Here is a 7,318-nt window from a genome sequence, read left to right on the forward strand (position 1 = left end):
AATGCTTCCGTTTAGAGGTAGAGCCTGTGAGGTGCTCATTTTTGCCTGGCTCGTTGGTCTAGGGGTATGATTCTCGCTTAGGGTGCGAGAGGTCCAGGATTCAAATCCCGGACGAGACCTCCGCAAAGACTTCATGGCTGTCTACCCTTCACAGTTGCTCCATGGACATGTCTTTGGCACAGTCACAGAAAATACATGAGGCAACTACGGTACCTCCTGTCTGAGTTCGCTGAACAGGCTTGTTGCCTTCTTCTGCACTCGCCAATCGTTTTTGTTCATTAGTGCTCCTGGCCGTTGTTAGGCAGCCGTTGAAGTCGCCTGAAGCCAGTTGTAAACGATTGTCGTTAGAGTTGTCGATGAAGCCAAATTGTTTGTTTCGAATCCCCAATGCACAAGTCTGTGCATTGCCGTCTGCACACATTCTAATGCTTCTGTTTGAGCGCGCAGCCTGCGAGCTGCTCGTTTCTGCTTGGCTCGTTGGTCTAGGGGTATGATTCTCGCTTTGGGTGCGAGAGGTCCCGGGTTCAAATCCCGGACGAGCCCTGCTTAAACGGCTTGGAGCACTGTAAGAGCTTTATTTGCAGCTTAGCACAAAGTTTGGAAGCGGGAGGGCAGTGCTTGCACAGCTGCCAATGTGACAAAAGGAAGAGCCTCCACTTTTCTCTGTGTCTGATGTCTCTGTGATTCATTGGCGTCTTTCTCTCTACAAGGAGGCCCTGTCTGTGGCTCGTTGGTCTAGGGGTATGATTCTCGCTTCGGGTGCGAGAGGTCCCGGGTTCAAATCCCGGACGAGCCCTCAGCCTACTCACAATAGCTCTGTAAGTAAACTCTTTCCTACAAATGACACAAATCTGCCAGAGCACTGCAGTTCCTTCCCCCAAAAAAGACACTCTCAACAAGACACCTTCTCATTCCCGCACATCAGTTTCAAAGTTTGAGCGTGATTGCTGTATGTTAAATTTCTGTGACTGCCCCAATGGCATCGTTATCAAGTTCAGTGATACCACCTTGCTCATTCTTCAGTAGAGCAGCCGTTGAAGTCACCTGAAGCCAATTGTAAATGACTCCCATCCAGAATATACAGATTGATGTCCTTGAAAGACTATCCCCTATCTCTCAGGCAATGTAAGCTACTGGCAGGGAGTACAAGTTATTTAACCTCAATGGGGTCGTTATCAAGTTCATTGATACCACCTTGTTCATTAGTGCTCCTGGCCATTATTAGGCAGCCGTTGAAGTCGCCCGAAGCCAGGTGGAAACGATTGTCGTTAGAGGTGTCGATGAGGCCAAATTTGAATGTGTAAACGACTCCCGTCCAGAATATACTGAATGATTTCCTGGACAGAGACAACGTAAGCTACAGAGACATTCCAATGCTTCCGTTTAGACGTAGAGCCTGTGAGGTGCTCATTTTTGCCCGGCTCGTTGGTCTAGGGGTATGATTCTCGCTTAGGGTGCGAGAGGTCCCGGGTTCAAATCCCGGACGAGCCCTCCGCAAAGACTTCATGGCTGTCTACCCTTCACAGTTGCTCCATGGACATGTCTTTGGCACAGTCACAGAAAATACATGAGGCAACTACGGTACCTCCTGTCTGAGTTCGCTGAACAGGCTTGTTGCCTTCTTCTGCACTCGCCAATCGTTTTTGTTCATTAGTGCTCCTGGCCGTTGTTAGGCAGCCGTTGAAGTCGCCTGAAGCCAGTTGTAAACGATTGTCGTTAGAGTTGTCGATGAGGCCAAATTGTTTGTTTCGAATCCCCAATGCACAAGTCTGTGCATTGCCGTCTGCACACATTCTAATGCTTCTGTTTGAGCGCGCAGCCTGCGAGCTGCTCGTTTCCGCCTGGCTCGTTGGTCTAGGGGTATGATTGTCGCTTTGGGTGCGAGAGGTCCCGGGTTCAAATCCCGGACGAGCCCTGCTTAAACGGCTTGGAGCACTATAAGAGCTTTCTTTGCAGCTTAGCACAAAGTTTGGAAGCGGGAGGGCAGTGCTTGCACAGCTGCCAATGTGACAAAAGGAAGAGCCTCCACTTTTCTCTGTGTCTGATGTCTCTGTGATTCATTGGCGTCTTTCTCTCTACAAGGAGGCCCTCTCTGTGGCTCGTTGGTCTAGGGTTATGATTCTCGCTTCGGGTGCGAGAGGTCCCGGGTTCAAATCCCGGACGAGCCCTCAGCCTACTCACAATAGCTCTGTAAGTAAACTCTTTCCTACAAATGACACAAATCTGCCAGAGCACTGCAGTTCCTTCCCCCAAAAAAGACACTCTCAACAAGACACCTTCTCATTCCCGCACATCAGTTTCAAAGTTTGAGCGTGATTGCTGTATGTTAAATTTCTGTGACTGCCCCAATGGCATCGTTATCAAGTTCAGTGATACCACCTTGCTCATTCTTCTGTAGAGCAGCCGTTGAAGTCACCTGAAGCCAATTGTAAATGACTCCCATCCAGAATATACAGATTGATGTCCTTGAAAGACTATCCCCTATCTCTCAGGCAATGTAAGCTACTGGCAGGGAGTACAAGTTATTTAACCTCAATGGGGTCGTTATCAAGTTCATTGATACCACCTTGTTCATTAGTGCTCCTGGCCATTGTTAGGCAGCCGTTGAAGTCGCCCGAAGCCAGGTGGAAACGATTGTCGTTAGAGGTGTCGATGAGGCCAAATTTGAATGTGTAAACGACTCCCGTCCAGAATATACTGAATGATTTCCTGGACAGAGACAACGTAAGCTACAGAGACATTCCAATGCTTCCGTTTAGAGGTAGAGCCTGTGAGGTGCTCATTTTTGCCTGGCTCGTTGGTCTAGGGGTATGATTCTCGCTTAGGGTGCGAGAGGTCCCGGGTTCAAATCCCGGACGAGCCCTCCGCAAAGACTTCATGGCTGTCTACCCTTCACAGTTGCTCCATGGACATGTCTTTGGCACAGTCACAGAAAATACATGAGGCAACTACGGTACCTCCTGTCTGAGTTCGCTGAACAGGCTTGTTGCCTTCTTCTGTACTCGCCAATAGTTTTTGTTCATTAGTGCTCCTGGCCGTTGTTAGGCAGCCGTTGAAGTCGCCTGAAGCCAGTTGTAAACGATTGTCGTTAGAGTTGTCGATGAGGCCAAATTGTTTGTTTCGAATCCCCAATGCACAAGTCTGTGCATTGCCGTCTGCACACATTCTAATGCTTCTGTTTGAGTGCGCAGCCTGCGAGCTGCTCGTTTCCGCTTGGCTCGTTGGTCTAGGGGTATGATTCTCGCTTTGGGTGCGAGAGGTCCCGGGTTCAAATCCCGGACGAGCCCTGCTTAAACGGCTTGGAGCACTGTAAGAGCTTTATTTGCAGCTTAGCACAAAGTTTGGAAGCGGGAGGGCAGTGCTTGCACAGCTGCCAATGTGACAAAAGGAAGAGCCTCCACTTTTCTCTGTGTCTGATGTCTCTGTGATTCATTGGCGTCTTTCTCTCTACAAGGAGGCCCTGTCTGTGGCTCGTTGGTCTAGGGGTATGATTCTCGCTTCGGGTGCGAGAGGTCCCGGGTTCAAATCCCGGACGAGCCCTCAGCCTACTCACAATAGCTCTGTAAGTAAACTCTTTCCTACAAATGACACAAATCTGCCAGAGCACTGCAGTTCCTTCCCCCAAAAAAGACACTCTCAACAAGACACCTTCTCATTCCCGCACATCAGTTTCAAAGTTTGAGCGTGATTGCTGTATGTTAAATTTGACTGCCCCAATGGCATCGTTATCAAGTTCAGTGATACCACCTTGCTCATTCTTCTGTAGAGCAGCCGTTGAAGTCACCTGAAGCCAATTGTAAATGACTCCCATCCAGAATATACAGATTGATGTCCTTGAAAGACTATCCCCTATCTCTCAGGCAATGTAAGCTACTGGCAGGGAGTACAAGTTATTTAACCTCAATGGGGTCGTTATCAAGTTCATTGATACCACCTTGTTCATTAGTGCTCCTGGCCATTGTTAGGCAGCCGTTGAAGTCGCCCGAAGCCAGGTGGAAACGATTGTCGTTAGAGGTGTCGATGAGGCCAAATTTGAATGTGTAAACGACTCCCGTCCAGAATATACTGAATGATTTCCTGGACAGAGACAACGTAAGCTGTTTAGACGTAGAGCCTGTGAGGTGCTCGTTTTTGCCCGGCTCGTTGGTCTAGGGGTATGATTCTCGCTTAGGGTGCGAGAGGTCCCGGGTTCAAATCCCGGACGAGCCCTCCGCAAAGACTTCATGGCTGTCTACCCTTCACAGTTGCTCCATGGACATGTCTTTGGCACAGTCACAGAAAATACATGAGGCAACTACGGTACCTCCTGTCTGAGTTCGCTCAACAGGCTTGTTGCCTTCTTCTGCACTCGCCAATCGTTTTTGTTCATTAGTGCTCCTGGCCGTTGTTAGGCAGCCGTTGAAGTCGCCTGAAGCCAGTTGTAAACGATTGTCGTTAGAGTTGTCGATGAGGCCAAATTGTGTGTTTCGAATCCCCAATGCACAAGTCTGTGCATTGCCGTCTGCACACATTCTAATGCTTCTGTTTGAGCGCGCAGCCTGCGAGCTGCTCGTTTCCGCTTGGCTCGTTGGTCTAGGGGTATGATTCTCGCTTTGGGTGCGAGAGGTCCCGGGTTCAAATCCCGGACGAGCCCTGCTTAAACGGCTTGGAGCACTGTAAGAGCTCTATTCGCAGCTTAGCACAAAGTTTGGAAGCGGGAGGGCAGTGCTTGCACAGCTGCCAATGTGACAAAAGGAAGAGCCTCCACTTTTCTCTGTGTCTGATGTCTCTGTGATTCATTGGCGTCTTTCTCTCTACAAGGAGGCCCTGTCTGTGGCTCGTTGGTCTAGGGGTATGATTCTCGCTTCGGGTGCGAGAGGTCCCGGGTTCAAATCCCGGACGAGCCCTCAGCCTACTCACAATAGCTCTGTAAGTAAACTCTTTCCTACAAATGACACAAATCTGCCAGAGCACTGCAGTTCCTTTCCCCCAAAAAAGACGCTTTCAACAAGACACCTTCTCATTCCCGCACATCAGTTTCAAAGTTTGTTAAATTTCTGTGACTGCCCCAATGGGGTCGTTATCAAGTTCAGTGATACCACCTTGCTCATTCTTCTGTAGAGCAGCCGTTGAAGTCGCCTGAAGCCAATTGTAAATGACTCCCATCCAGAATATACAGATTGATGTCCTTGAAAGACTATCCCCTATCTCTCAGGCAATGTAAGCTACTGGCAGGGAGTACAAGTTATTTAACCTCAATGGGGTCGTTATCAAGTTCATTGATACCACCTTGTTCATTAGTGCTCCTGGCCATTGTTAGGCAGCCGTTGAAGTCGCCCGAAGCCAGGTGGAAACGATTGTCGTTAGAGGTGTCGATGAGGCCAAATTTGAATGTGTAAACGACTCCCGTCCAGAATATACTGAATGATTTCCTGGACAGAGACAACGTAAGCTACAGAGACATTCCAATGCTTCCGTTTAGACGTAGAGCCTGTGAGGTGCTCGTTTTTGCCCGGCTCGTTGGTCTAGGGGTATGATTCTCGCTTAGGGTGCGAGAGGTCCCGGGTTCAAATCCCGGACGAGCCCTCCGCAAAGACTTCATGGCTGTCTACCCTTCACAGTTGCTCCATGGACATGTCTTTGGCACAGTCACAGAAAATACATGAGGCAACTACGGTACCTCCTGTCTGAGTTCGCTCAACAGGCTTGTTGCCTTCTTCTGCACTCGCCAATCGTTTTTGTTCATTAGTGCTCCTGGCCGTTGTTAGGCAGCCGTTGAAGTCGCCTGAAGCCAGTTGTAAACGATTGTCGTTAGAGTTGTCGATGAGGCCAAATTGTTTGTTTCGAATCCCCAATGCACAAGTCTGTGCATTGCCGTCTGCACACATTCTAATGCTTCTGTTTGAGCGCGCAGCCTGCGAGCTGCTCGTTTCCGCTTGGCTCGTTGGTCTAGGGGTATGATTCTCGCTTTGGGTGCGAGAGGTCCCGGGTTCAAATCCCGGACGAGCCCTGCTTAAACGGCTTGGAGCACTGTAAGAGCTCTATTCGCAGCTTAGCACAAAGTTTGGAAGCGGGAGGGCAGTGCTTGCACAGCTGCCAATGTGACAAAAGGAAGAGCCTCCACTTTTCTCTGTGTCTGATGTCTCTGTGATTCATTGGCGTCTTTCTCTCTACAAGGAGGCCCTGTCTGTGGCTCTTTGGTCTAGGGGTATGATTCTCGCTTCGGGTGCGAGAGGTCCCGTGTTTAAATCCCGGACGAGCCCTCAGCCTACTCACAATAGCTCTGTAAGTAAACTCTTTCCTACAAATCTGCCAGAGCACTGCAGTTCCTTTCCCCCAAAAAAGACGCTTTCAACAAGACACCTTCTCATTCCCGCACATCAGTTTCAAAGTTTGTTAAATTTCTGTGACTGCCCCAATGGGGTCGTTATCAAGTTCAGTGATACCACCTTGCTCATTCTTCTGTAGAGCAGCCGTTGAAGTCACCTGAAGCCAATTGTAAACGATTGTCATTACAGTTGGCGACGAGGCCAAGTTTCAATGTGTAAATGACTCCCATCTTGGACATGTTTCATCTCTCATCTAAGAGCCTCCTCATTTCTAAATGACTGGCAGGGCAGGACTTGGGGTCTCATGTATATCATTGATTATTATCGTTCATCATTTTACCATGAAATTAAAAACTCTAATTTGCCATTAAGGATACGTCCAGTACTACTTTTTTCCATTGTTTTTCTGATACTAGTATATAGATGAAATATTAAGCAAGACATAGCCTATGTGATAACAAACATTGATTTAGACTTCATGGGAACTTTGGTGGAGTTGGGGTCTGTTATAGATTAGGCCTGTAGTCCGTAAAGCCCTTAATTGTACTTTATATTTTAATTTGGCAGAAGACAATGTTTCTGCTTCACCATATCAGTATGAAGTAAATGTTGATTGCACAATGTTGTCCACATAGAGTAATGAAACCATCAGCATAACCATCATTGCTTCCATAAATCACGCTATCACTATACAATTTTGTCTTCCACTGGGCACAGTCATTTATAGATTATCTCTATGATAGACTAAATGATTGAATGAACTCACGTTTCAACCTGTGTTGTTGTTATTTGCAACTCTGAGAAAAATGGGAAATGATCCAGTTATCTTTTGTCAATTTTCATTGTCTGTTTTTAAAAGAAAACTTTAAATCAACTAAAGCTATCAAATAAATCGAGACAAGCGATGTCAAAGACTGTGACACAATATTTCTCCTGGTGAGGAGCGAACAGCACAGATGAGATTCAGTCGGACTCTTTGTAGTTTGTCCCTCCGCTCTTTCCGTCCTGAC

At 47.9% G+C, this 7,318-nt stretch overlaps 13 non-coding genes across 13 annotated transcripts; all 13 read left to right on the forward strand.

Moving 5' to 3' along the window:
- The first annotated feature begins 471 nt into the window (after nucleotides 1-471).
- trnap-ugg (transfer RNA proline (anticodon UGG)) lies at nucleotides 472-543 on the forward strand. Its single transcript has one exon. It is a non-coding gene; the product is annotated as a tRNA-Pro (tRNA).
- Nucleotides 544-724: 181 nt separating this feature from the next.
- Nucleotides 725-796, forward strand: trnap-cgg (transfer RNA proline (anticodon CGG)). The gene has a single exon. It is a non-coding gene; the product is annotated as a tRNA-Pro (tRNA).
- Nucleotides 797-1,419: 623 nt separating this feature from the next.
- On the forward strand, nucleotides 1,420-1,491 carry trnap-agg (transfer RNA proline (anticodon AGG)). The gene has a single exon. It is a non-coding gene; the product is annotated as a tRNA-Pro (tRNA).
- Nucleotides 1,492-1,843: 352 nt separating this feature from the next.
- trnap-ugg (transfer RNA proline (anticodon UGG)) lies at nucleotides 1,844-1,915 on the forward strand. The gene has a single exon. It is a non-coding gene; the product is annotated as a tRNA-Pro (tRNA).
- Nucleotides 1,916-2,096: 181 nt separating this feature from the next.
- Nucleotides 2,097-2,168, forward strand: trnap-cgg (transfer RNA proline (anticodon CGG)). The gene has a single exon. It is a non-coding gene; the product is annotated as a tRNA-Pro (tRNA).
- A 623-nt stretch (nucleotides 2,169-2,791) lies between these two features.
- On the forward strand, nucleotides 2,792-2,863 carry trnap-agg (transfer RNA proline (anticodon AGG)). The gene has a single exon. It is a non-coding gene; the product is annotated as a tRNA-Pro (tRNA).
- A 352-nt stretch (nucleotides 2,864-3,215) lies between these two features.
- Nucleotides 3,216-3,287, forward strand: trnap-ugg (transfer RNA proline (anticodon UGG)). The gene has a single exon. It is a non-coding gene; the product is annotated as a tRNA-Pro (tRNA).
- A 181-nt stretch (nucleotides 3,288-3,468) lies between these two features.
- On the forward strand, nucleotides 3,469-3,540 carry trnap-cgg (transfer RNA proline (anticodon CGG)). Its single transcript has one exon. It is a non-coding gene; the product is annotated as a tRNA-Pro (tRNA).
- Nucleotides 3,541-4,137: 597 nt separating this feature from the next.
- trnap-agg (transfer RNA proline (anticodon AGG)) lies at nucleotides 4,138-4,209 on the forward strand. The gene has a single exon. It is a non-coding gene; the product is annotated as a tRNA-Pro (tRNA).
- Nucleotides 4,210-4,561: 352 nt separating this feature from the next.
- trnap-ugg (transfer RNA proline (anticodon UGG)) lies at nucleotides 4,562-4,633 on the forward strand. The gene has a single exon. It is a non-coding gene; the product is annotated as a tRNA-Pro (tRNA).
- Nucleotides 4,634-4,814: 181 nt separating this feature from the next.
- Nucleotides 4,815-4,886, forward strand: trnap-cgg (transfer RNA proline (anticodon CGG)). Its single transcript has one exon. It is a non-coding gene; the product is annotated as a tRNA-Pro (tRNA).
- Nucleotides 4,887-5,493: 607 nt separating this feature from the next.
- Nucleotides 5,494-5,565, forward strand: trnap-agg (transfer RNA proline (anticodon AGG)). Its single transcript has one exon. It is a non-coding gene; the product is annotated as a tRNA-Pro (tRNA).
- Nucleotides 5,566-5,917: 352 nt separating this feature from the next.
- Nucleotides 5,918-5,989, forward strand: trnap-ugg (transfer RNA proline (anticodon UGG)). Its single transcript has one exon. It is a non-coding gene; the product is annotated as a tRNA-Pro (tRNA).
- The last annotated feature ends 1,329 nt before the right edge of the window (nucleotides 5,990-7,318 follow it).

The sequence above is a fragment of the Pagrus major genome, chromosome 1 (assembly GCF_040436345.1).
Source record: "Pagrus major chromosome 1, Pma_NU_1.0".
Taxonomy (NCBI): Eukaryota; Metazoa; Chordata; class Actinopteri; order Spariformes; family Sparidae; genus Pagrus; species Pagrus major.